The sequence below is a fragment of the Mirounga angustirostris genome, unplaced genomic scaffold (genome assembly GCF_029215605.1).
Source record: "Mirounga angustirostris isolate CCGP_5_RB_7025 unplaced genomic scaffold, mMirAng1.0.hap1 SCAF_10, whole genome shotgun sequence".
In the NCBI taxonomy this organism is placed as follows: Eukaryota; Metazoa; Chordata; class Mammalia; order Carnivora; family Phocidae; genus Mirounga; species Mirounga angustirostris.
This window is the reverse complement of record NW_026991718.1, coordinates 20,298,816-20,326,189: the sequence shown is the minus strand read 5'-3', so window position 1 is coordinate 20,326,189 and position 27,374 is coordinate 20,298,816. Positions and strand designations below refer to the sequence as shown.

At 40.7% G+C, this 27,374-nt stretch overlaps 1 protein-coding gene and 2 pseudogenes across 4 annotated transcripts in view; 1 reads left to right on the top strand and 2 right to left on the bottom strand.

Moving 5' to 3' along the window:
* ASXL2 (ASXL transcriptional regulator 2) overlaps nucleotides 1-27,374 on the top strand; it is a 148,956-nt gene that overhangs the window by 17,536 nt on the left and 104,046 nt on the right. The window lies entirely within an intron of this gene.
* LOC129046088 (ubiquitin-like FUBI-ribosomal protein eS30 fusion protein) lies at nucleotides 1,207-27,017 on the bottom strand (annotated as a pseudogene).
* On the bottom strand, nucleotides 16,302-16,392 carry LOC123852185 (U6 spliceosomal RNA; annotated as a pseudogene).

Genomic DNA, 27,374 nt, shown 5'->3' with positions numbered 1-27,374 from the left:
GCTAATAATAACCCTTTTTTATGGCTGAAGAATATTCCATTAAGTGGTTACATCATAAATGCTCAACAGTATTAAAATTAGAAAACTTAAAATGGCCACTTTAATGCTGTAGGGACTATCTTTTTATTTTCTACTTACACAGAGCCCTGGTACCTCACTCCAGTATTTTGATTTAGAAGTTTATTTTAAAAATTACCGTGCAGTAAAAAAATTGACCTTTTTGTTACATGGTTGTGTGAATTTAAAACGTGTAACCACCACCACTATAGTCAGGTACGAGCCAGGAAACTCTTCTTGCTATCCTGCTAGTTACCCTCCACTTGTCCCTAACCCTTGGCAACCACTGATCCGTTCATCACTAGTTTTGTCTTTTGAGAATATTATATAAATGGTATCATTTAGCCTATGACCTTTTGAGACTGGGTTTCTTTAATTCACTTTAATGCCTTTGAGATTCATCTATGTTGTTTTGTGTATTAATAGTTCATTCCTTTTTATTGCTGAGTGGTATTTCATTGTGCTGATGTATAATGGTTTATCCATTCACTGTTGAGGAATGTATTGGTTGTTTCTGTTTTGGCAAATAAGAATGGAGTTGCAATAAATATTTGTGGGCAGACTCTCCTTTGAACGTTAAGTTTTCATTTTTCTAGTGTAAATACCCAGAAGTGGGATTGCTGCATGATTGGTAAGTGTATGTCTACCTTTGTAAGAAACTGGGAAAATTTCAGAGTGGCTATATCCTTTTGCATTCCCATCAGCCGTCTATTTGAAATGCAGTTGTTCTTCATCCTTGCTAGTGCTTGGTACTGTCAGCATTTTTTTATTTTAGGCCATTTTTTTGGTTTTGTTTTTTAGAGATTTTATTTATTTGAGAGAGCGAGAGAGCGAGAACATGAGCGGGGGAGGGGCAGCGGGAGAGGGAGAAGTAGACCCAGACACACACACACACACCCCCCCCCCCCCAAGCAGAGAGCCTGATGTCACAAAGGATACCAGGATCCTGAGAGCCAAAGGCAGACGCTTAACCCACTGAGCCACCCTGGCGCCCCTATTTTAGCCATTCTAATATGTGTGTAGTGGTAAATCATTGTGATTTTGATTTCCCTATGGCTTATGTTGTTGAGCGTCTTTTTTTTCTTTCTTCCTTTTTGTTAACTGAACTAAGTGTCTTTCCTGGGGAAAGCCAGGATTACAAGGGGCGACTTAAGAGTTGGCATTGGGGCCCTTTTTCTTGCCAGAGATGGGCACAACATTGACAAAGCATCGGTTGTATTGCATCCGCCACTTGGCTCGGCCTGTCTTCTTTTCCTTGTTTGGCCACCTTGGGAGTCTCCCCTCTTACTTTCCCAGCACGGGCCAGGGAACCGTGGACTTCACCTCCAAGCCTGCGGCCGGCTACTTCCACGGTGGTCAGAGCCTCCACTCCACACTGACCCAGGGTAGCCTCATCCTCTAGAGATGTGCCTGCCAGGAACACTACTTGATCTTGTGGAGCAGTGCCCTCCAGCGAGGCTACATGAGCCTTGATCTGGGCGACTGTCTCCTGCCCAGTCACCTTGAGGGTGTGGAGCTCCTGGGCGCAAAGACCTACATGTCGGAGGCAGAACTGCGGCTACCGCAGCTGCTACGGCACAGATGGAGTGATGACAGAGGAAGCGGCAAGGGTGCTGCGTCCTCACCGCCTGCCGTGGGCCACGTCACTCTTGAGCATCATTCTACATGCTTATTTTCCAGCTGTATATCGTCTTTGTTGAAGTGTCCGTGAAAGTCTTCTGCCCACTGTTTAACTGGGTTGTTTATTGTTCTGCTGATGGGATTTGAGAATTCTGTGTGTATACTGGGTACAAATCCTTTGATGGATGTGATTTGCAGATTTTTTTTCTTTTTCTTTTTTTTTAAGATTTTATTTATTCGTAAGAGACAGACAGAGAGAGAGAGAGATGCAGAGGGAGAAGCAGGCTCCCCGCTGAGCAGGGAGCACGATGCGGGACTCGATCCCAGGATCCTGGGATCATGACCTGAGCTGAAGGCAGACGCTTAACCATCTGAGCCACCCAGGCGCCCCGCAGATATTTTTTTTTCTGATTATAGGGGAAAGCATTCCGTGTTTGATAGTTAAGTGTACTAGCCGTAGGTTTTTTGTAAACAATTGTCAGGTTGAGGAAGCTCCCTTTTATCTTTATATTTATTTATTTATTTTTTTAAGATTTTATTTATTTATTTGTCAGAGAGAGAGCACACACAAGCAGGGGGAGGAACAGGTAGAGGGAGAAGCAGGCTCCCAGCTGAGAAGGGAGCCCGATGCGGGACTCGATCATAGGACCCTGAGATCATGACCTGAGCTGAAGGGAGACGCTTAAACGACTGAGCCACCCAGGCGCCCCCTTTTATCTTTGGTTTACCAAGAGTCTTTGTTATGAATGGATGTTGAATTTTGTCCGATGCTTTTTCTGACTCAATTGCTAGGATCATTTTGCTTAAGTTTTAGACTATTGATATGGTGGATGACATTGATTTTTGAAGTTTGAATTGGCTTTGCATTCCTGGGGCAAAAAATAGTTAACCTGGTGGTGGTGTATTACGCTTTTTATGTATAGCTGGATTTGCTACTATTTCACTGAGGATATTTACAGTTCTGTTCATGAGGGATATTAATCTGTAGTTTTCTTCTATTGTCTGTGTCTGGGTTTTGATATCAGCATAATGCTGGCCTCATAAAAATCAGTTGGGAAGTCTTCCTTCCCTATTCTGTTTCTTGAGGGAGATCACATTCTATCATCATCATTCCTAGATCAGTATTTGTGAATTCACCTACTTGCTAAAATTTACTCCTTTATTTTTAATTTTAATTTTAATTTTTTTAAAGATTTTTATTTATTTATTTGACAGAGATACAGTGAGAGAAGAAACACAAGCAGGGGGAGTGGGAGAGGGAGAAGCAGGCTTCCCGCCGAGCAGGAAGCCCGATGTAGGGCTTGATCCCAGGACCCTGGGATCATGACCTGAGCCGAAGGCAGACGCTTAACGACTGAGACACCCAGGCGCCCCTTAATTTTTATTATTTATTTTATTTATTTATTTTTAAAGATTTTACTTATTTATTTGACATTGAGGGAGACAGCGAGAGAGGGAACAAAAGCAGGGGGAGCGGGGGAGGGAGAAGCAGACTCCCTGCCGAGTAGGGAGCCGGATGTGGGCCTTGATCCCAGGACGCTGAGATCATGACCCGAGCTGAAGGCAGACGCTTAACGACTGAGCCACCCAGGTGCCCCTTTAATTTTTATTATTTTTTAAAAGATTTTATTTTTATTTATTTGAGAGAGAGAGGGAGAGAACACTGAAGCGGGGGGAGGGGGAGAGCCGCAAAGGGAGAGGGAGAAGCAGGCTCCCCACTGAGCAGGGAGCCTTATTTGGGGCTCCATCCCAGGACCCTGGGATCATGACCTGAGCTGAAGGCAGACTCTTAACTGACTGAGCCTCCCAGGTGCCCCTTATTTTTTATTTTTAGGGAGAGCGTGAGTGAGCCTGGTAGGGAGGGAGACAGAGGAGGAGGGAGAGAGTCTTAAGCCCAGCATGGAGCCTGACACAGGACTTGATCTCATGACCATAAGATCATAACTTGAGCTGCAGTAAAAAGTCAGAAGCATTACGGATTGAGCCACGCAGGCACCCCCTAAGGTTTATTCCTAACACTGAAATCAATACTCATGACATTTTTTTGGTCATTCATGGACATGTACAGTGTGGCAAAAAAATTTGACTCACCTGATGTGAATATTCCCACCTGAGGTCCCTGCTCTGCCTTCTTATTTCACCTCTCATAGTGAAAATGTGTCCTTTTTGTGGCCTATTTAGTGCCTTGGCTTTTGCATTTTTGTTGGTGCTCTCACTGTTTAAAATGGCCCCCAAGTATAGTGCTGAAGTGCTGTCTAGTATTCTTTTTTTTTTTTTTTAAAGATTTTTTATTTATTCATGAGAGAGAGAGAGAGAGAGGGGGAAGCAGGCTCCCAAGGAGCAGGAAGCCCGATGCGGGACTCGATCCCAGGACCCTGAGATCATGACCTGAGCCGAAGGCAGACGCTTAACCATCTGAGCCACCCAGGCGCCCGCTGTCTAGTATTCTTAAATTCAAGAAAGCTGTTAAAAAAACCTGAGATGTTCCTTATGGAGAAAATTGCCTGCGTTAGATAAGCTTTGTTTAGGCATGAATTTTACAGTGCTGTTGGCCAGGAGTTCAGTGTTAATGCATTATTTTTTAAATTTTTTTTTTTTTAAGATTTTATTTATTTATTTGAGAGAGAGAGAATGAGAGACAGAGAGCATGAGAGGGAGGAGGGTCAGAGGGAGAAGCAGACCCCCTGCCGAGCAGGGAGCCCGATGCGGGACTCGATCCTGGGACTCCAGGATCATGACCTGAGCCGAAGGCAGTCGCTTAACCAACTGAGCCACCCAGGCGCCCAGTGTTAATGCATTATTAATATGTACTAAATAAGATGTCTTTAAACAGAAGCACATAAAATCAAAGTTGTATTGATTAGTTGACAAAAATGTGAGCAGAGTCTTTCAGGAACCTAACTCTGTATTTCCTTTAGGAGCAATGATTTAGTATTTGCTAATGTAGTGTTTGTAGTTACTTAATAGAACATAACTGTTGTTTGAATAGTGAGAATTGATAGTTCGTAGAACTGGTGTTATTTCTTCTGTAAATATCTGATATAATTCACCAGTGAAAATTTCTGGGTCTGGAGATTTCTTTTACAGAAGCTTTTTAACTATGAATTCAATTTCTTGTATAGCTACAGAACTATTAAGATTGTCATCTTGGGGCGCCTGGGTGGCTCAGTTGTTGCGTGTCTGCCTTTGGCTCAGGTCGTGATCCCGGGATCCTGGGATCGAGCTCTGCATTGGGCTCCCTGCTCCGCGGGAAGCCTGCTTCTCCCTCTCCCACTCCCCCTGCTTGTGTTCTCTCTCTTGCTGTGTCTCTCTCTGTCAAATAAATAAAATCTTAAAAAAAAAAAAGATTGTGTCATCTTGGGTAGGTTTTAGGAGTTTGACCAATTCCCAGAGTTGGTCATCCAATTCCCAGAAGTTGGTCAACCATTTCATTTAAGTTGTTGAATTTATGTCTGTAGAGTCTTTTTTTAAAGATTTTATTTATGTATTTATTTGAGAGAGAGAGAGAAACAGCATGAGAGGGGATAGGGTCAGAGGGAGAAGCAGGCTCCCTGCCGAGCCGGGAGCCCGATGCCGGACTCGATCCCAGGACTCCAGGATCATGACCTGAGCCGAAGGCAGTCGCCCAACCAACTGAGCCACCCAGGCGCCCTGTCTGTAGAGTCTTTTGTAGTATTCCTTTATTGTTTGCAGAGTCTGTAGTGATATACCCTCTTTATTCCTGATACTGGTAATTTGTGTTTCTTTTTTTCTTTGTTCCTTTTATTGGAGGTTTATCAGTTTTATAGATCTCTTGAAAGAACAGCTTTTGGTTTCTTTAATTTTTCTGTTTTTCTGTTTTCAGCCTCATTGATATTTACTCTTATTTTTATTACTACTAGCAGTCACTTTCCATTCTCACCTCCTCTCAGCCTCTGGTAACCACTAATCTACTTTCTGTGTCTGTGGATTTTCCTATATTGGATTCATATGAATGCAATCATACAATAGGTATGTGGCCTTTTGTGTCTGACTTCTTTCATGTAAGATAATGTTTTCAAAGTTCATCTGTATTGTAGCATGTGTCCTTTTTATGCCTGATGGATAATATTCCATGGTATGGATATACTCCCTTTTATCTGTTCATCAGTTGATAGGCATTTATGTTGTTGCCACTATTTGGCTATTGTGAATAATGCAGCCATGAACATTGTATGTACAACTTTTTGTATCAACGCTGCTGAACAACCCACCTGTAGACTGTGGGTTCCAGCCCACATTTCCCTGCTGCATGTGGAAGAGGAGGTTGCTGGAGACAACACTCCTGCCCTGCAGTGTTCTAGAGAGTGACAACATAAGAGAGGACCTTTTGTAGAGGGAGGAAAACTGAAAAATAACCAAAACAATTCTTTTTGGTTTTTAAATTCTTTTTGTTACATATCTAGGAGTGGAATTGCTAGGTCGTATGTTAGCTCTTTGTTTAACTTTTTGAGGAGTTGCCAAACTGTTTTACCATCTGTTTACATTGTTACCAGCAATATTTGAGGATTCTAATATCTTCACATTCTTGCCAATCCTTGTGGTTTTCCTTTTTTTTTTTTTTTAAAATAATCATAGCCATTCTAGTGGATGTGAACTGGTATCTCATTGTGGTTTTGATTTGTATTTTCCTAATGAATAATGATATTATTCATGTGCTCTTTTAAAAGGTGCTTTTCACAGCATCCTTTCTTGTGTTTACTGACCATTGTCTGTCTTCTTTGGAGAAATGTCTATTCATATACTTTGCCAATTTTTTAATTGGGATATTTGTCATTTGTTGGTTCATAAGAGTTATTTATTTTTTTTAAAGATTTTATTTATTCATTTGACAGAGACAGCGAGAGAGGGAACACAAGCAGGGGGAGTGGGAGAGGGAGAAAGAAGCAGGCTTCCCGCAGAGCAGGGAACTCGAAGCGGAGCTCAATCCCAGAACCTGGGATCATGACTTGAGCTGAAGGCAGACAACGACTGAGCCACCCAGGCGCCCCAAGGGTTCTTTGTATATATTGCATGCATAGAAGTCTCTCTTTTTAAAGATTTTATTAATTTGAGAGAGAGACAGAGGGAGCAGAAGCAGGGGAGGAGAGGCAGAGAGAGAGGGAGAAGCAGGCTTCCCGCTGAGCAGGGTGCCTGATGCAGGGCTGGATCCCAGGACCCTGAAATCGTGACCTGAGCCTAAGGCCGACAGACGCTTAACCATCTGAGCCACCTAGGCACCCCCCATACAAGTCTCTTATCAGATACATCATTTGAAATCCATTCTGTGGGTTGTTTTTTCACTTTCTGTGTTTGTTTTTAAGAGTTTATTTTTTTATTTTTTAAAAGGTTTTATTTGTCAGAGAGAGAGGGAACAGAAGCAGGGGGAGTGGGAGAGGGAGAAGCAGGCTTCCCGCAGAGCAGGGAGCCTGATGTGGACCCTGGGATCATGACCCGAGCCGAAGGCAGACGCTTAACTGACTGGAGCCACCCAGGCGCCCCTAAAGACTATTTTTAGGTTATCTCTATACCCAACATGGGGCTTGAACTCACAATCCTGAGATCAATAATCTCATGCTCTCAGCAGCTGAGCCAGCCAGGTACCCCTGTTTTTTCACCTTCTTGATATGTCCTTTGACATACAAAAATTTAAATTTTGAGTAAAGTTTTTTTTTTTGTTTGTTTGTTTTTCCCCCCAATCATTAGGTAATTTCTGTTTCTCTGTTTTCATGTTCACTTCCTCTTCTATTGATTTGTTCAGTGAGGTGTTTTTTTGTTTGTTCGGTTGTTTTTCAGTTCTAAAATTTCCATTTGGTTCTTCTTTATATTCTACTTTGTATCTTCCTCTTCAAGACTGTTTACCTTTATTTGGAGCATTTTTATGATAAGTGCTTTTAAGTCTTTGCGAAACATTTCCCGTCAGCGTTATCTTGTTGCTTCTATCTTTTGATTTTCTTTCCCAAGCAAGTTGAGGTTTTCCTGGGTCTTGCTATACCGAGTAAATTTAGATTGTAATTGATACTCTGTGTCTTGTTTAAGTTTAATGGAGAATGTTAATAGTTTTGTTTTAGCAAACAGTTGACTGAATTGTGTTTAGGCTTCAAGTTTTGACCAGCCTTCTGTGGGTTGTTGTCTCAATGTCAGTTAAGTCTTCAAAGGCTTTTGACTGCTATTTGGATTTGTCCTTTGTGTGAACCACGCTAGTAGTATCTGGGATTTGGGTGGTGGTCTTCCCTATGGGTTTGAAACTATGGCCTGTGGGCCAGATGCAGTTCACTGCCGATTTTTATAAATAAGATTTTATTGGAACACAGCCATGCCCACTTGTTGGTATTTTTTGTGGCTGCTTTCATACTTTATTGGTCACAGTTGAACAGTTGTGACAGAGACTCTTAGTTCCACAAAACCTAAAATATTTAGTGTTTGGCCCGTTGTAGAAAAGTTTTGCTGACCCCAATCTACCCTATAGTTCAGTTCTCAAAGTCTGTCTATTCTGTTTTAGAATCTAGTCCACGTATGCACAGTTCAGGTGTTAGCTGAGGAGTTCGTTCACAACTTTAAGGGGTCACTTTCCTGAGTTCTTTTGTCTGATTCCTTGGAACTCCCATTTTTCATCTTTGGCCAGAAATTTTCTTTATTCCACTCTGTGTTTTTCCTACAACTGTGTCCCCCTTGGGCTAAGCAGTAGGAAACAAGAGAGGCTAAAAGAGCAATGGGGTTTTGTCTCATTCTTTTGGTACCATAACTCTGATATGGAGGGGAAGGTTTCTCTCCTTTGAGAGTTTTAAGCACCTACTTAACTCTGTTGTTGTTGTTGCCACAGAATTACTTGGAGTTTGAGGTATGAGAGAACAAGGAAAATTAAAAATAAAAGTAAGAAAATGGGGGGAAATTCTTGCTTTGTTGCTGAGCATTAGGAGACTCCTATCCTAATGGAACTATCTACACTGATGCCTGTATCCAGGTTTTGGGCTGTGTTGAGTTCACTTTGAGAGATACCCGGAGGGGAAAATTTGCTATCAATGCCAGTTGGTGGTATTTTGAATTCTGGTCTTCTCCAATCTGTCTGCTACCATTCACTTTGTTGGATTTGATTTGTTAATATTTTGTTAAGGATTTTTGCATCTATGTTAATGAGAGATAATGATCTGTAGGTTTTTTTCCATTCTGGTTTTGGTATTAGGGTATTGCTGACCTCAGAATGAGTTAGGAAGTATTCCTTCTGCTTCTGTCTTCTGGAAAGGATTGTAGAGAATTGGTATAATTTCTTTCTTTCTTTCTTTCTTTTTTTTTTTTAAGATTTTATTTATTTATTTGACAGAGACAGCAAGAGAGGGAACACAAGCAGGGCGAGTGGGAGAGGGAGAAGCAGGCTTCCCACTGAGCAGGGAGCCCGATGCGGGGCTCGATCCCAGGACGATCCCAGGGCCCTGGGATCATGACCTGAGCAGAAGGCAGCCGCTTAACAACTGAGCCACCCAGGCACCCATAAATAAATAAATAAAATAAAAAAATGTTTAGTAGAATTCACCAATGAACCAGTGTGGGCCTGGTGTTTTCTGTTTTGGAAGGTTATTAATTATTTATTCTATTTCTTTAAAAGATAAAGGCCTATTCAGATTGTCATTTTCTTCTTCTGTTTTGACAGAGTACGTCTTTCAGGGAATTGGTCCATTTCATCTAGGTTATCAAATTTGTGGGCATTGAGTTGTTCATAATGTTCTTTTATTATCCTTTCAGTGTCCATGGGATCTGTAATGATGTCCTCTCTTTCCCTTGTAATACTAGTAATTTGTGTCTTCTTTTTTTCTTAGCTTTAGGTTTATTGATTTATTGATTTTTCAGAGGACCAGCTTTTGGTTTTACTAATTTTCTCTATGATTTCCTGTTTTAAGTTTCACAGATTATTGCTCTCATTTTTATTATTTCTTTTTTTAAAGAAGATTTTATTTATTTATTTTTAAAAGATTTTATTTATTTGTCAGTAAGATTGAGAGGGAGAACAAGCAGTGGGAGCAGCAGGCCGAGCAGGCCATCCAGGCGCCCCTAGTTCATAATATTTTAAAATTTCTTTTGAGATTTCCTCTTTAGCCTGTGTATTATTTAAAAGTGTGTTGTTTAGGGGCGCCTGGGTGGCTAAGTCAGTTAAGTGTCTGTCTTCGGCTCAGGTCATGATCACAGGGCCCTGGGATCGCCCTGGGATCGAGCCCCGCATTGGGCTCCCTGCTCAGCGGGAAGCCTGCTTCTCCCTCTCCCACTCCCCCTGCTTGTGTTCCCTCTCCCACTGTCTCTCTCTCTGTCAAATAAATAAATAAATAAAAATCTTTAAAAAAAAGTGTGTTGTTTAATTTCCATCTATTTGGGTACTCTGTCTTTTTTTTCTTTCTTTTAATGGCTGTGGTTTTTAAAATTTTTTTAAGTTTTTTTATTTTTTTAAGTGAGCTCTAGACCCAACATGGGGCTTGAATTTACAACCCCGAGATCAAGAGTTGCATGCTCTACTGACTGCCAGCCAGGTGTCTCTGTAGCTATCTTTCTGTTATTGATTTCTAGTTTTAATTCCACTGTGGCCCAAGAACAGATGTAGCATGATTTCTGTTCTTTTAAATTTATTAAGATGTATTTTATGACTCAAAGTATGCTGTATTTTGGTGCATGCTCCATGTGAGCATGAGAAGAAGCCATTTACTTTGCAGAATCCTCAGCTGCTCCTTTCATTCTGCTCAAGTTTTATAGCTACATTCCAGTGGGAGTGACAGGATGGAATATATTTACCCCATCTTACCTGGAATTGGGATGCATCCCTATTTTTGGAGTATTTCCTTTGGGGAGATTAGAAATATGGTTGTTTATAATTTGCTCTTTGACATACTGCCTTTTTTAAGGGTTGTACCAATTTATATTGATTGCTACCAAGAATGTATCTGATCACCAGTTTTGCCACATAGTAGATACATTTTAGGGCTAACGTTTTTTGTTTAGAAGTTACGAGATAGTTGGGAAGTTAAATTATAATGAAATTATATTGCCTTACATGGCTATAAAAGGTTTTTTGTTTTTTGTTAAGATTTTATTTATTTGACAGATAGCAAGAGAGGGAACACAAGCAGGGGGAGTGGGAGAGGGAGAAGCAGGCTTCCTGCTGAGCAGGGAGCCCGATGCAGGGCTTGATCCCAGGACCCTGGGATCATGACCTAAGCTGAAGGCAGATGCTCAACCGACTGAGCCACCCAGGTGCCCCATAAACCTGTATTTTTGTTGTTGTTGTTGTTACCCCTTCTTCCTTTACCAACTCCCCTCTTAACACTAGTTCTGTTTTGTTTTTTTAAATTTCCGCTTGGAAGTAGACAAAATGGAGATGAAGGTATGGCTGCTGTGAAGTGAGGGAAGGCACTAAACTGACATACTCCGGGGGCGGGGTGGCAGGAACATTTTCTTCTGAAACCTTTTCTTGTTTTCTCCATGTAGGGTAAGAGATTTAGGCGGAGACCAAGGATGATAGTATCATTATAAATATCGTCAGTTTTTTTTTAAGATTTTATTTATTTGAGAGAGAGAGAGAGCCTGCGAAGAGCACCAGCAGGGGGATGGGCAGAGGGAAAGGGAGCAGCAGACTCCCCACTGAGCAGGGAGCCTGATGCAGGGCACGATCCCAGAACCCTGAGATCATGACCTGAGCTGAAGGCAGATGCTTAACGGACTGAGCCACCCAGCTGCCCCTGAATATTGTGAATTTTAAAAAGTCAGGTCTTTAGATTTGTAAGCTAATGGAGCAGTTCTTGGCGAATATCTGAGGTTGGCTTAGGTTAGGATCAATGTGCAAACACTCTATCTTACTGTCATATCTTCGGAGATTCAGTATATGGAACATTTGATTTATTTAAATATTTATTGAGGACTTATATGTCAGGCATCATTCTGAGATCTGTGGATGTAGGAGTGAACAAATGAGGGAAAAAAAAATCCCTGTCAGCATGAAACTTTACAATATGTGGGTGGGGTAGAAAACGGGCAACATAGTAAATACATGAATTATATATGTTAGTGATAAATGCTGTGGGGAAGAGGAAAGCAGCATGGCTGGGGAATGCTGAGCTGGGATTGGAGTGGTTTGCAATTTTAATTGGGTATTCAAGGAAACCCTCCCTGAGAAGTTGACCTTTTTTTTTTTTTTTTTAAAGATTTTATTTATTTATTTGACAGAGAGAGACACAGCGAGAGAGGGAACACAAGCAGGGGGAGTGGGAGAGGGAGAAGCAGGCTTCCCGCGGAGCAGGGAGCCCAATGCGGGGCTTGATCCCAGGACCCTGGGATCATGACCTGAGCCGAAGGCAGACGCTTAACGACTGAGCCACCCAGGTGCCCCTTTAATTTTTTTTAAAGATTTTTATTTATTTGATAGAGACACACACAGCAAGAGAGGAACAGAAGCAGGGGGAGTGGGAGAGGTAGAAGCTGACTTTATGCTGAGCAGGGAGCTGGATGGACCCTGGGATCATGATCTGAGCCCTAGGCAGACGCTTAACTGACTGAGCCACCCAGGCGCCCCTAAGAATATTTTTTAAAAGAGAAGTGTAACATTAAAAAAGTGGTATAACATATTAGTAGATGTTACAATGTATTGCAAAGGTACAGTGATTAAAGCAACATGGCACTGATGTGTGTCTAGACAAGACTGGTAAATAGTATAGATAGGAAAATCCAGAGATTTTGACATATATTTAACAATTCAGTATATAGGTAGTGTTGAGAAACCTAATCATCTTGGGGAAAAAAAAAATATATATATATATATATATCTGCCTTCTATCACACACGAAAACAAATTATAGAAGGGTTGACATTTTTAATGTAAAAAAAAAATGAAGCTTTGAAACTAGATGTCAGTAAATGAATATTTGCTTTGTAATGGGGAAATGGATGGTGGATGTAGGCATGGAGAAAAGTATATGTATACAATAAAAGTAATAAATGCTCTTGGCAAAAATTCCAAATATTTAAGGGTATAAAGAGTTTTACAGGGGCGCCTGGGCGGCTCAGTCAGTTAAGTGTCTGCCTTCGGCTCAGGTCATGATCCTGGGGTCCTGGGATTGAGCCCCGCATCCTTCTCCCTCTCATTCTGCCCCTCCCCCTGCTTGTGCACACGTGCTCTCTCAAGTAAATAAAGAAAATCTTAAAAAAAAAAAAAAAGACTTTTACATCTCCAGCTATTTCCAGAAGTAAATATTGATAATGGCTTCTAAGATGTAAGGCCAGAAATTTTCTTTCCATATATATAATTCCACCCCCAACAAGTTTAGAGAGTAAGCAGTTAAACTACTACATATAATTCTGCAACTTAGATTTTTCACTTAGTAGTGTGGGACTGTTGGGGTGCTTGGGTAGCTGTCGTTAAGTATCTGCATTGGGCTCAGGTCATGATCCCAGGGTCCTGGGATGGAGCCCCACATCACGCTCCCAGCTCAGTGGGAAGCCTGCTTCTCCCTCTCACTTCCCCTTCTTGTGTTCCCTCTTTTGCTGTGTCTCTCTCTGTCAAACAAATAAATAAAATCTTTTTTAAAAAAATAGTGTGAGACTGTTTTCACATATCTGCTCAGAGTGCTGCATTGTTCTTTGTCCTCACAATATATATATATATTTTTAAGATTTTATTTATTTTTTTAGAGAGCTAGCGAGAGAGAAACAGCATGAGAGGGGAGAGGGTCAGAGGGAGAAGCAGGCTCCCCTCTGAGCCGGGAGCCCGTTGTGGCACTCGATCCCAGGACCCCGGGATCATGACCCAAGCCGAAGGCAGACGCTTAACCATCTGAGCCACCCAGGCGCCCTGTCCTCACAATATTTCATTATGAAAAATTTTAAATGCAGCTGAGTTGAAAGTTTTACAGAGAATACCCGTATACCCACCACCTAGATTCTATTATTAACATTTACTATTTATCTATCTATCCATATTTCTTTTTAAAAAATTGTGGTAAAATACATATAGTTTACATGAATGTGCAGTTCAGGGGCCTCCTGAATGGCTCAGTTGGTTGAGCATCTGACTCTTGATTTTGGTTTGGGTTATATTCTCAGGGTCGTGAGTTCGAGCCCCAAGTCAGGTCAGTCTGTGTGCTCAGCAGGGAGTCTGCTTGAGATTCTCCCTCTCTCCCTCCCCTGCCCCCTCCCCCGTTTTCTCTTTCTCTCTCTCTCAAATAAATAGATTTTAAAAAACGTGTGCAGTTCACTAGTGTTAAATATATGCACATTGTCGTGTCATGAATTTCTAAAACTTTCCCAACTTATAAAACTGATATTTTGTACTCATTATACAATTCCTCATTCCTCCACCCCCGCAGTACCTGGAAGCCAGCATTCTGTTTTCCATTTCTATCAATTGGACTACTCTAGAGACACGTGAAATCTTACAATGTTTGTCATTTCATGTTTCACTTTTTTGTTTCTTAAGATTTTATTTATTTGAGAGAGAGAGGGAGAGGGGGAAGCAGACTCCCTGCCGAGCAGGGAGCCTAATGTGGGGCTCAATCCCAGGACCCTGAGACCATGACCTGAGCCGACGGCAGATGCTTAACGGACTGAGCCACACAGGTGCCCCTATGATTCACTTTTTTTATGTAGTATAATGTCCTCAAGGTTCATCACATTGTAGCATGTGTCAGAATTTCCTTCTCAAGGCCAAATAGTATTCCATTGTATGTGTACATCACATTTTGTTTATTCATCTGCAATGGACGCTTCTATTTTGGCTATTTGATAATGCTGCTGTGAACATGGGTATACACATATCTCTTCGACACCCTGCTTTTGGTACTTTTGGATATGTAGCCAGAAGTGATATTGCTAGATTCATATTATAGTTCTATTTTTATTTTATTTTTTTATTTTTTATTTTTTTTTAAGGTTTTATTTATTTATTTGACAGAGAGAGACACATCGAGAGAGGGAACACAAGCAGGGGGAGTGGGAGAGGAGCAGGGAGCCTGATGCGGGACTCGATCCCAGGACCCTGGGATCATGACCTGAGCCGAAGGCAGACGCTTAACGACTAAGCCACCCAGGCGTCCCTATAATTCTATTTTTAATACTTTGTGGAACCACTATACTATTTTACATCAACAGTGCACAGGGGTTCCAATTTTTCTACATCCTCATCAACACTTGTTATTTTCTGTTTTTGTTCTTGTTTGTTTTTTGAAAGCAGACATCCTAGTGGATATGATGTGATACTGCATTGTGGTTTTGATTTGCAGTTCCCTAATGATTAGGATGTTGAACATCTTTTCATATGCTTGTTGGCCATTTGTTTTTCTTTTTTGGAGAAATGTCTGTTCAAGTCCTTTGCCCATTTTTGAATTGAGTTGTTTGGTTTCTTTGTTGAGTTGTAGGAGTTCTTTATATGCTCTGGATACTAATTTTTTTTTTTTTTATACTTTCAAGTTTTTATTTAAATTCCAGTTAACACTGGGGCGCCTGGGTGGCTCAGTTGTTAAGCGTCTGCCTTCGGCTCAGGTCATGATCCCAGGGTCCTGGGATCGAGCCCCACATCGGGCTCCCTGCTCAGCGGGAAGCCTGCTTCTCCCTCTCCCACTCCCCTTGCTTGTGTTCCCTCTCTCGCTGTGTCTTTCTGTCAAATAAATAAATAAAATCTTAAAAAAAAATAAAATAAATTCCAGTTAACATATAGTGTAATATTAGTTTCAGGAGTAGAATTTAGTGTGTCACCACTTACATATAACACCCAGCACTTATCACAAAAAGTGCCCTCCTTAATACCCATCACCCATTTAATCCATCCTACCACCCACCTCCCTTCCAGCAACCCTCAGTTTGTTTTCTGTAGTTAAGAGTCTGTTTTATAGTTTGCCTCTCTCCACCCCCCATGTTCATCTGTTTCGTTCTTAAATTCTATATATAAATGAAATCATACAGTATTTGTCTTTCTCTAACTTACTTCGCTTAGTATAATACATTCTAGCTTCATCTACATTGTTGCAAATGGCAAGATTTCATTATTTTTGATGGCTTAGTAATATTCCGTATGTATGTGTATGCACACACATACACACATACCTTATCAGTCCATCAGTCATTGGACACTTGGTCTGTTTCTGTAATTTGGCTGTTGTAGATAATGCTGCTGTAAACATCAGGGTGCATGTGTCCCTTCAAATCAGTGTCTGTGTGTATTTTAAGTAGGCTCCATACCCAGTGTGGAGCCCAACACAGGGCTTGAATTAATGACTCTGAGATCAGGACCTCAGCTGAGATCAAGAGTCAGACGCTTAACTGACTGACCCACCCAGGTGCCTCTCAAATCAGTATTTTTGTATCCTTTAGGTAAATACGTAGTAGTGCAATTGCTGGATCATAGGGTATTCTATTTTTAATTTTTTGAGGAACCTCCATACTGTTTTCCAGAGTGGTTGCCACCAACAGTGTAAGAGGTTTCCGTTTCTCCACATCCTCGTCAACATCTGTTATTTCCTGTGTTGTTATAATTTTAGCCATTCTGACAGTTGTGAGGTGATATCATTGTAGTTTCAATTTGCGTTTCCCTGATGATGAGTAATGTTGAACATCTTTTCATATGTCTGTTAACCATCTATCTGTATGTCTTCTTTGGAAAAAAAAATGTGGAATGCTTCACGAATTTGCATGTCATCCCTAATCTTCTCTGTATCATTGCAGTTTTGGTATATGTGCTGCTGAAATGAACACTATTCTGAATATCAACTCTTTAACATATATGATTTGCAAATATTTTCTCCCATTCTATAGGGGCTTTTCACTGGTGATTGTGTCCCTTGATGCATACGTTTTAAATTTTGATGTAGTTCAATTTGTCTCTTTTTACTTTTGTTATCGGTTCTTTTGATGTCTACATTGCTCTTTTTGCTGGTGACGTATTCCCCTTTTATGTGGTTAATTATCAACCTATTTTACTAATTACTTCTTGGAATTTAGGCCATTCCAGTTTTGTGATGTTGCAAAAATATTTTCAGTAAATGTTGTACATATTTATTTGTGTTCTGGTAAGAATATAGCCATAGAATTAATTTTTATATTGGAATTGATGGGTCAAAGATAAATCCATCAAAAGGATTGTACCATTTTATAGCAATGGATGACAGTATCTGCTCCCCATACCCTGACAAATAATGGGCTTTCCAGTTCTTTTCACTTTGGCAAACTCTGTACGTGAAAAAAAAAATTGGTTTTGATTTCGATTTCTGTATTTATGGTTTTATGGCTGTGGTTGAACATCTTTGTAATGTTTACTGACCACTTGTATTTTTTTCTCTGAACTATCCTTTTATTCCTTTGCCAGTTCTTTTTAAATTGTTTTTCTCATTTATAACGACTTTTCTTTTTTTTTTTTTTTTTTTAATTTTTAAGATTAATTTATTTGAGAGGTGCCTGGGTGGCTCAGATGGTTGGGCGTCTTGGCTTGGGTCATGATCCTAGGGTCCTGGGATCGAGCCCCGTGTCGGGCTTCCTGCTCAACGGGGAGCCTGCTTCTCCCTCTCCTTCTCCTGCTCTCCGTGCTTGTGCTCTCTCGCTCTCTCTGTTAAATAAATAAATACAATCTTTAAAAAAAAAAAAAGATTTTATTTATTCGAGAGGGAGAGGGAGAAGTGGGCTGCCTGCTGAGCCTGGGATCATGGCCTGAGCTGAAGGCAGACACTTACCCGACTGAGCTACCCAGGCACCTCTATAGCAGCTTTTTCTGTGTGTGATGTATTTTCCAATTTTTTTCCCTACTTTTTCTTTAGACTTTATTTATGGGTTTGTGTGTGTACATGTGCATACACGTGCATACGTATGGTACCAAGTTTTTCATTTTTATGTAGTCACATTTGGTAATATTTTTCTTCCTGTTGCCCTGGTTTTGTGTCAGTCTGTGGAAAGCATTCTTAACAAAAGCAGAATCCATAAAGTATAAGATTTGACTGCATGAAAATGAAAAAACTTTTGTGGGTCAAAATAATACTTGGACATGATAGAAAATGTGGGGAGGGTTAAAAGGAAAAAAAATCACCCATTGACCTACTAACCAGTGGCAACCACCATTGGTATTTCAGCTTAATTTTTTTCATTTTTTCCCCCCTCCTAATTGAATCTCGTTTTGGTTTGTGGAGAATTATTAGTGTGTGACATGGTCAGTGACCTTGAGATAACACTGGGCTTACTAATTGGAGGAAGGATGGCTCTTACTTCTTGCATGAACTCTTAGCAGTTCACTAGACGTCTTGTCAGCTGGTAAGGAGGTAGAAGGGCAGGAGCTAAAGCAGGGAGTATTGGTGTTAGGAGGTCATCATGGTGAGATTCAGCAGTCTGTTCATATAAAAGTGACTGCGAATTATGTTGTCTTTTCCTTCCTTGTATCGTGCAACTTTCCCTCATTATTTAGTAAAGTTCTCTTTAGACGGTGTCTGTGGTTTTCTTTTTTTTTTTTTCTTTTACACTTTGCAAGGGCAGTAAAAGGGTATTTTAATCCACTTTTCCATGGAGCTTTAAATAGAAATTGTTCCTCTGGGGGGATACCATGGGGGTCGTGGTATTAATCACAATGAGAAAACTGAGTTTTCTTCTAAAAGAAAGGTGAAATTCAGTAAATCTCCTCTTCAGGAGATTTTTTTCTCGTTCTCTTTTTATTAAAACCTGGACTGTTTCGTCTCTGTGAATAAGCACTTCAGTATGTGGAGACATACTGTGGAGACAAGAATAAGAGACTAAGGGGCGCCTGGGTGGCTCAGTTGGTTGAGCATCTGCCTTTGGCTCAGGTTGTGGTTCCAGGGTCCTGGGATCGAGCCCTGCATCAGGCTCCTTGCTCAGTGGGGAGGCAGCTTCTCCCTCTCCCTGCTGGTTCCCCTGCTATGCTCTCTCTCTGTCAAATAAATAAATAAATAAATCTTAAAGAAAAAAATAAGAGACTAAAGTAAGTAGAAATGAGGGGCGCCTGGCTGGCTCAGTCAGTAGAGCATGTGACTTGATCTCCAGGTCATGAGTTTGAGCCCCATGTTGGGTGTGGAGCCTACTTAAAAAAATAAATAAAAATATTTAAAAAATAAAATAAGTAGGAATGATAAAAAATTTGTGTAGTTAGCTGCTGAAATTGCCCATTTTAAGTACCTGAGGTTGAGAAGGAAGGGTGTCACTGAGGATTCGGGCAGACTTCATGGATGAAGTGAGACTTCAGGTTGGTTCTTTTGAGCAAGGATTTAGAGGTCCAGATTCTGTTTGACATCTGTGAAATTCTCGTCTTGGTAGCTTCAAAGCATTGTTTTCACTGGTTTCTGGGAATATTTCATCATATAGTTCAGTGATTTACAAAGCTTAAAAAAAAAGTTTTGTTTTTTTGTTTTGTTTTGTTTGCTAAACTAGGCTAAAAGCTTTTTGTGACTAGTAGGCTCTAATTGTTGCCAGTGTATTCACCATAATTAGCTTTACTGTTATGAACCCGTGTGTATGGACACAGAATATAGATTGCTTATCTACTTCAGGAGTTCTTAATCTTGATTTAGGAATGGGTTCTATGTCAGGACTGTTTTGAAAATGGTAGAAAATCTATCCCAAAGTGGTAGAAGAAAGAAAAGAGAACTTGCTGTCATTGGAAAATCTGGGGGTGGAGCTTCAGGTATGGTTGGATTCATTGTTTAAATAAAGGCATTATGAAGATTTTTTTACTCTTTCTCTCTTTTTGTTTGTCTTTGGGGTGTTTAAAAGCTACTAGCTTCAGCCTCCCATCATTTAAGTCCGGTAGTTCCTGGGGCAAAAAATGTCTTTCACCTGTTACTCTGCTCCTGTAGCCTTAGTTTGAGTCTTCTGCCCATTTCTTTCTTTCTTTCTTTTTTTTTTTTTAAGATTTTACTTATTTATTTGACAGAGAGCACAAGTAGGCAGAGTGGCAGGCAGAGGGAGAGGTAGCCAGACGTGGGGCTCGATCCCAGGACCCCAGGATCACGACCCCAGCCGAAGGCAGACGCTTAACGACTGAGCCACCCAGGCGCCCCCTTCTGCCCATTTCTAAGCGAATTACTGTTGCCAAGAAGTTGCAAAGTGCTAATTTGTTTCCTGCTTTATTGCTGGTGTTGGTTACCACCAATGGACTGAGAATGGAGGAGGGAGGTGGATCTCCAAAGGTAAATCAAGGCCTTTTAACCAGAGGAATGTTGAATGGTACATAGTGGTTAAAATCACAAATCTACCTTAAGCTTCATGGGATCTGTTGACCCATAGAAACTAACCATAAAATTTAATTTTTTTTTGAGAAAGGTTTTCTTTCTTTCTTTTTTTTTTTAAGATTTATTTGACAGGGACACAACGAGAGAGGGAACACAAGCAGGGGGAGTGGGAGAGGGAGAAGCAGGCTTCCTGCCGAGCAGGGAGTCCGATGCGGGGCTTGATCCCAGGACTCTGGGATCATGACCTGAGCTGAAGGCAGACGCTTAATGACTGAGCCATTCAGGCGCCCCAGAAAAGGGCATTTTAACTGAGGATAGGTTCATTACCAAAGCTGTACTTGAGAATGATTTTTGAGAGACAGTGGAATTGGATTAACTTAATCCTGTGAAGATAGTATGTTGAGAATAGTAGAGTATATATTTGGATATTTTAGATGACTTGTTGTGTGATGGAACTACATGGGTTAGGGGCGCTGACCCCCCCCCACCCACAGTTGAAAACCCGAGTATAACTTTGGACTCCCCCTAAACTTAACTACTTAGAGCCTACTACTGACATAAGCCTTACTGATAACACAGTTGATTAACGCATATTTTGTATGTTATATGTAGTACATACTGTGTTCTTACAATAAAGTAAGCCAGAGGAAAGAAAATGTTAAGGAAATCATAAGAGAAAATACATCTACAGAACTCTATTGTATTTATTAAAAAAACAATCTGTCTGTAAGTGGAACTGTACAGTTCCAACCCATGCTGCTCAAGGGCCAGCTGTATAGAAGGTGCTTAGATATTTGTTGAAATCAGTTAAATATGGTAAAAAAAATTCAAGTAGTTTAAGAAAATAAGAGAAACACTTTTACAAATAATAAGTTGCTTACTTCTTTTCCATAATTATACCTTTCACTTACTTTTTTTTCCCTTTTGTCTAAATATAGTTGTGATTTCCTTCTTGGTCCAAGGTTTTTTGGGGGTAGGGATTAAAGACATTATAAAGAAATTATTTTTTAGGGGCACCTGGGTGGCTCAGTCATTAGGCGTCTGCCTTCGGCTTGGGTCATGATCCCAGGGTCCTGGGATCGAGCCCCACATCGGGCTCCCTGCTCGGCAGGAAGCCTGCTTCTCCCTCTCCCACTCCTCCTGCTTGTGTTCCCTCTTTCGCGGTCTCTCTCTCTCTATCAAATAAATAAATAAAATCTTAAAAAAAATTATTTTTTATAATTTATGCTTTTATTGCATTACAATGAGAACAGAAGTTTAACATTTTATAGTTTTTGTAATTATTGAGGCTTCCTTAATAAGCAGGCAATTTTCTAACCATTTTCACTAGTGATTATGAGGAAAAAGGAGTTTTTGAAGAGTTTGAAGTTTGGTATATCTCGAAATCAACTTATTTATATTATTCATATACTCTTAGCTCTGTCTGTAATCATAAATGGGAATTGTAGTGGAAGGAAGATTGGGAGAGAGGTGCACCCTAACTTTAATTAGGAGCTATACCAGCTCCAGTTTTTAATTTTAATTTTTTAAAAAAGATTTATTTATTTTAGAGAGAGTATGCGAGTGTGCACATGGAAGCGGGGGGGGGGGAAGGGCAGAGGGAAAGGGAGAGAAATCCTCAAGCAGACTCCCCGCCAGACCCCGGGACCCCTAGATGATGACCTGAGCTGAAACCAAGAGCTGGTTGCCCAACCAACTGAGCCACCCAGGCTGTCAAACCATCCCCCCGGCAATTCCATTTTTTTAGTGTATGGTTTAGCTTACTTAATTTTGTTGGAAATTTTCATCAGGGATGGTCTAACAACCCTAGAATTGGGAACCTACTTTTATCTTAGAATCCTTTTACTGAAATTCTTTTCTGGTAGTAACACATTTGTAGAGTGGTATTACCAGCGCTGTTTTCCTATTTCTTGTTCCTTCTCATTTGTTAGCTGGCTCATCTCTTTGAGGGATTGTAACATACAGAGGGCTCAGAGTTGGCCTTTTTTGATGACAAGTTTTGGATACTCAGCAGCAACAGTAGCTAAGCTTTACCAGTTTTATGAAAGGAAGGCTCTATGTTGTTGGGGTCATAAATAGCCTTCATCCCTGTCACCACGACTTCTTCATTTGTGGGTCTATTGCATGTGTACATAGTGGGTTAAGACAGTCTGGAGTAGGGGCGCCTGGGTAGCTCAGTCATTAAGTGTCTTCCTTCAGCTCAAGTCATGATCCCGGGGTCCTGGGATCGAGCCCTGCATTGGGCTCTCTGCTCAGCAGGAAGCCTGCTTCTCCTCTCCCACTCCCCCTGCTTGTGTTCCCTCTCTCACTATCTCTCTCTCTGTCAAAGAAATAAATAAAATCTTTAAAGAAAAAAAAAAAGACAATCTGGAGCATTTTGTTCATCCTGGGAGGGGTTGAGGATTTCTGGTAGGGTTGCTAACTCCTCTGCACTCATGGGCTGCCCTGCTGCTATTTGGGCTTCTTTGGCTTTGGAGAAAGCCCTGTGACAGGAAAGTGAAGAGACTCATGGAACCTTGAGATAGGCCTATTATCAGCACGAGGTGGGACACTGTTAGTGTAAGTGGGAATTATCCACAGCAAATGTAACTGAGTTTACCTGTGGACTCGGGATGTGATACAGGGCACCAACTGTTTTTGCTATATACTATGCAAAACATGGGAAACAGTCCCAAAATTAGGAGATGGCTAAGTAAATTGTAGTATATCTATAGAATGGAATGTTATGCAGCTATAAAAATAGATGCTTTCTATATAAACATAAGGACCTTCAAGATACACTAGATGGATAAGGTCATATATTGAATATTGTGTGTGACTTGCTGCCTTTTTTTGTGCAAAAGTGAGAGTGCTTGCTTATGATTGTTTTAATGTTAGGAGGATACATAAGAAACTAGTAAGTAAGGAGGAGATGGGGAGAATAAGAGGTGGACAGTGAGGGGGAGAAGGGAATAAAACTTTTCACTGTTTATTTATTTTTTGCTTTCTTTAAGTGTATTATCTGTTTCTTTTGTTTGTTTTGGTTTTTTTAAAAAGATTTTATTTATCTGTCAGAGAGAGAGAGAGAAGAGAGCACATGCAGGGAGAGCTTCAGGCGGAGGGAGAAGCAGGCTCCCCGCTGAGCAGGGGGCCCGATGTGGGACTCGATCCCAGGACCCTGGGATCATGACCCGAGCCGAAGGCAGACACTTAATGAACTGAGCCACCAAGGTGTCCCTGTTTCTTTGTTTTTTAAGTAAAACCATCCTGATGAAATATTTTTTATTGAGTTTGAATTTTATTTTCCATATGACTAAATAGACTAAAACTTTTCATGGCTTTTGAGCTAAACTAATGAAATGGACCTTTGCTTTTGTTTTGCCCTCAGATACTCCCTTGTCTGGCAACTTGTCACTCAGTTTTCAGTTACATGTTGGGTAGTTGCTGAGGCCTGACTACTCGGTAGAATTATTTCTCTTCCCATTCGCTTTCAACCTTATCATCCTGTTTTATTTTGTGTTGTACTTAACACTATGTGAAAAAAGAATTTTTTTTCTTACATATTTGTTGTCTTTTTCTACCATTAGAATTCTCACTTGCCTAAAACAGGGGCCTGTTGTGTATTGTTTGCTGTCTCTTGGCATCCTACTTTTATTTTTGTTTGATGGCTACAATTGATGGCCATACAATTTTTTTTTTTTTTAAAGATTTCATTTATTTATTTGACAGTCAGCGAGAGAGGGAACACAAGCGGGGGGAGTAGGAGAGGGAGAAGCAGGCCTCCCGCCGAGCAGGGAACCTGATGCGGGGCTCGATCCCAGGACCCTGGGATCATAACCTGAGTCGAAGGCAGACGCTTAACCGACTGAGCCACCCAGGCGCCCCCAATTTTTTTTTTTTTTTTAAGATTTTATTTATTCATTTGACAGAGAGAGACACAGCGAGAGAGGGAACACAAGCGGGGGGGTGGGAGAGGGAGAAGCAGGCTTCCCACCGAGCAGGGAGGCTGATGTGGGGCTCAATCCCAGGATCCTGGGATCATGACTTGAGCCGAAGGCAGACACTTAACGACTGAGCCACCCAGGCGCCCCAGATGGCCATACAATTTTATATGAATATCTTTTCTGTAAAATATCTTTTTATACAATATCTTTTTTCTTATTTAATTTTTTTCCCCAGGGAACTTTATCCTTTCTGCTTCTCATCCCTCCTTCCCTAGCTTTTTCTGTAGGATATCCCTTCACTGCCTCTGTTGTATGGTCATTTCAGGCATTAAAACAGTCTGGTTCTCAGATATGAATAAGTTGAGTTTAATAAAAAACATTTCCACCCTAGCCCATTTTCAAATTTATTTTTTTTCCACAATATGTTCTTACTCTTGAATTTCAGGGAGTGTGGCATGTTTTTCCTCTATTCCTTCATTTTGCTTTAATTTTTTTTTTTTAAGATTTTATTTTATTTATTTGAGAGAGAGCACAAGCACGGGGAATGGCAGGTGGAAGGAGAAGCAGCCTCTCCACTGAGCAGAAAGCCCAACACTGGTTCGATCCCGGGACCCTGGGATCATGACCTGTGCTGAAGGCAGATGCTTAAGCGACTGAGCCACCCAGGCACCCTAATTTATTTAAAAATCAACTAATTGAGGTATATGCCAGCTTTATTGAGGTGTAATGGTTATTGAGTATAATGCACACGTCTTAAAAGTACAGCTGAATTCATTTTGACAAATGTGTGCATCTGTGTGTTACCACCCTAGACTAGGTATAGAACATTTCTATCTTTTCAGAAAGTTCCTTCATTTTCTTTTTTTCTTTTTTTAAGACTTATTTATTTGATACACAGAGAGAGAGAGAGAGCGCACAAGCATGGGGAGAGGCACAGGGAGAGGGAGAAGCAGTCTCCCTGCTCATGACACCGGCTGGATCCTGGGCCCCCTGAGATCATGACCTGAGCTGAAGGCAGATGCTTAACTGACTGAGCCACCCAGGCGCCCAGTTCCTTCATTTTCTTTTGCAGGTTAGCTAAAGCTTGCTAGTCCATACATAAGTTTTATTTTGTAGTTTCCTCTATATTTGAAATAGTGCATAATTTTTATGGGAACAATTAAATGTCCTTTACCTTATTTTCCATAGTTCTTTATATTTTTTAGTATTTCTTGTCTAATAGTTGTCTTTCTCTCCTTTCCGCCACTCTCTCTCTACCCGAGTTGTGGACTATAGGACTTGTTTGTTAATCATCTTCGCAGCCCCAGGTTTTGGCACTTAACACAGTAACTGTATGTTACAGTAACAGTTAATTTTAGGAGTAGTATGGATGTGTAACTGATTGAGAGAGGCAGTATAGCATAATGCTTAGGAGCAAAAGATCTTGTTCTCCATCATGTACTAGCTGATGTGACCCTTGGGTAAGTTACTTATTTTCTTTGTGCCAAAGTTTTCACATCTGAAAAAAAATGCCGTAATAATATATACCTTATAGGTTTTTGTTTTTTTTAAGATTTTATTTATTTATTTGACAGAGAGAGACACAGCGAGAGAGGGAACACAAGCAGGGGGAGTGGGAGAGGGAGAAGCAGGCCTCCCGCCGAGCAGGGAGCCCGATGTGGGGCTCGATCCCAAGACCCTGGGATCATGACCTGAGCCAAAGGCAGACGCTTAATGACTGAGCCACCCAGGCGCCCCTCTACCTTATAGGTTTAATATAAAAATTAATTGAGCTGATGTATGTAAAGCACTTTAGATGGAACCTGGCACTTAACTGCTAGATAAGTATTAAATCAAGAATTTTGGGAGAATTAGGTTTTGAGAACTTTTTTTGCTTGAACTAAGAGTGGTATAACATACAGACTTCTTGGATAATCAAGTAAAAAGAATCTAAGTGGACTGAACTAGATCAGAATGCCTTGATAGATAGAGCTGTTCAGAATTGAGGGACCTTTAGGTAAAACTATACTTGTGAGTTTACAAAGCCAGCCTATGTAGTAATCTTCTCTGGCTATCTGTAGTTGTCTCTTTGTATTTAAATCTCCTCAGCCACTTCTTACATTTAAGTTTCTACCCTGAATCTACAGACTTACTTGTATTTGCATTCTTCTTTCATCCTTTCTTATTTAAAAAAAACCCACACAAATATTTTTACAATTGTCTAAGGCCAGTTTTGCCACCTGTGTTCCTAATTTGGTCAGTCAGCCACCACATTTTAGACCTACCATATGATAGGCACTAGGGATACTCTGAACAAGACAGAAGGTCCCAGCCCTTATGGAGCTTATGTACCACTGGGCAAGACTAATGATTTAAAATGCATTTATAATAAATGCAGTGTGATAAGCACTACTGGGAGTGTATAGAATGCTGCTGTAGGAACGTATTGATTCTTGAAACCATGTGAGTGTGAAAATGTGCAAGGAGATTAGAAATTAAGAGAGAATCCTGAGGAAGGTCAACATTAAAGGATTGTGGAGAATGAAAAGTTGCTGGTCGAGAGGTAGAAGGGAAAGGAGAGTCTGGTGTCACAGAGCTGAATAGAGGAGTGCATCTCAGGACAGAGGTAGTGATTAACAGATACTGCTAAGCAGCCAGGTAAGGTCCTTTTCCCTCTTTCCTTTTCAGATATTTGGCTCTATTAGTTATTCCTTCAAAATTCCATGTATTGTTATTATCTGTTTAGCTTGTAAACTCACATAGAGAGTTTTTATATAGTTAGTTTGGTAGGTGGTGGATACTACATCCTCGGAATTCATCTTGTTCCCAAGTGTGAAATTGTAAGTAGCACAAGTTTGGATAATGAAGGATTTGTCGAACTTGATCTCTCATGTATGGATGGGGGAGAATTGGGCAGCTAGGGATACTTTTGTTTCCTTTTATCTTGGTTCCGTAAAACTTGTTCAAGTCCATTTGACTAAACGATTTTCCCTTGACTCCACCTTTCCTTCACTGTTGCAGCAAGAGTTGTTGTAACTCCCTGTTGCCACTGCTGGACCTCCATTGAGTGCTTAGACCCTCTCAAGTTTGATTTCTTCCCTCTTGATTAAGTGGAATCTGAACTTGTAAAGCTAATTAAAGAGCTCCTTGTTGCAAAATAGAGTGGATTTTGAAGTTATCTCACCTCCTCGTCGTTTTTGACATTGTTGACCATTCCATCCTTCTTAGAATTCTTTTGTCTTTTCTGAGGTACCATGTTCTTCTGATTTTCTTCCTATTCCTCTGGCCACTCCTTAGTTATTTGCTGGTTTTACTTCTCTGACTCTTCAGCATTGGTATGTTCTGTAGCATAGGCTTTCATCATTCTGCGTATATCCTGGGTGACCTTTTTCATTACTGACATTAGTTAAGCCAATTGAAGCTTTTGTAATTAAGTAAGCCATATAACACTGATATAAAGTTATAAAGATTATATAATTTTTTTTTTTTTTTTAAGATTTTACTTATTTATTTGACAGAGACACAGTGAGAGAGGGAACACAAGAAGGGGAGTGGGAGAGAGAGAAGCAGGCTTCCCGCGGAGCAGGGTGCCCGATGCGGGACTCGATCCCAG